The sequence below is a fragment of the Otolemur garnettii genome, unplaced genomic scaffold (genome assembly GCF_000181295.1).
Source record: "Otolemur garnettii isolate 467f Iridium unplaced genomic scaffold, OtoGar3 scaffold00127, whole genome shotgun sequence".
NCBI classification, from domain to species: domain Eukaryota; kingdom Metazoa; phylum Chordata; class Mammalia; order Primates; family Galagidae; genus Otolemur; species Otolemur garnettii.
In genome coordinates this window covers 5,592,559-5,593,788 of record NW_003852522.1, presented here as the reverse complement: position 1 = coordinate 5,593,788, position 1,230 = coordinate 5,592,559, and the positions used below count along the sequence as shown (strand labels likewise).

Below are 1,230 nucleotides of genomic sequence, written 5' to 3'. Positions count from 1 at the left end.
CTGTCTCAAAAAAAAAAAAAAAAGAAGAAAAGAAAAAGATATTGTCTGAGACCCTGGATCCAGCCATTCCTGAAGGCATTTGCTCCTAAACTTCTCAGATATGTGAGCTAATAGATATTACTTTTTACTGAGCCAGTGTGGGTTGGATTTTATGTCATGTTATCTCAGACTTAATTGAAACTTCTGCAGGATGTGTTTAGAATTTCCTCAAATCTTTAACTTTTCCAACTGAATACTGAATTATTTCTTCCACTGTCTGTCAAGGGATCTGCCTGCCAAGTTTCTCCTCAGAACACCACCCCTGATCTCAAAGGAGGACTATCTATCTCTACAATGTGGTAAGATCTCTAGAAGCCAGCTACACTTATCCAGCATACTCTCAGGGCCTGCCCACTTTCTGAGAGTTAGCAAAGAAAACAAGCAGAGGCCTGGTGCAGTGGTCACACCTGTAATCCTAAGCACTCAGAGTAGGCCGAGGTGGGAAGATCGGGGGTTTGAGACCAGACTGAGCAAGAAGGAGACCCCACCGCTTAACAAATACCTACTAAGCTAGGGATCAGCAAGTGCCTTCTGTAAAGAGCAGGTTGAAGTTATTTTCAGCCTTGCAGTTCATAAGGTCTTGAGTACTTGGCTCTCCTGCTGTGGTTTGGAAGAGCCCAAAGACAGAATGTCGACAAACAGGCCTGACTGTGTTTAACTGATGTGAGATTCTGTGTACAGAATGAGATAGCTCAGGCCCCTGAGTTACAGTTTGCTGGCCCCTCCATTAAGTGAATGAATGAAGTGAATAGAGTCATTCATAATTCAGTAATTAATTGAACACCTACTATGTGCCAGGTGCTGCCCTGAGGCACTGTAGATACCATTCTGAACAAAATAGACAAAAATCCTTGTCCTGTCATGCTAGTGGGAGCAGCTAGAAAGCAAACAACTAAAAACTATGGTAGGGTAGAAACCAGTAAGTGTGATGGAGAAAAATAAAATAAGGAAGGGAATGGGAAATTGCGGGGTGGGGGGGGTAGGAATAGGCAAAGGAGGCAAAATCTCTCTGAACAGAAATCTGTAGACAGTAAGGGAACAATCACAGTGAGTATCTCAGGGAAGAGAGATAAAGAACAGTATGTGCAGGGCAGCGCCTGTGGCTCAGTGGGTAAGGTGCCAGCCACATATACCAAGGGTGGTGGGTTCAAACCCCACCCAGGCCAAACTGCAACAAAAAAATAGCCGGGC

At 44.2% G+C, this 1,230-nt stretch overlaps 1 protein-coding gene across 2 annotated transcripts in view; it reads right to left on the bottom strand.

Annotated features, from left to right (window-relative positions):
* VAV1 (vav guanine nucleotide exchange factor 1) overlaps window positions 1-1,230 on the bottom strand; it is a 64,839-nt gene that overhangs the window by 52,167 nt on the left and 11,442 nt on the right. The gene's annotated exons all lie outside the window — the stretch shown is intronic.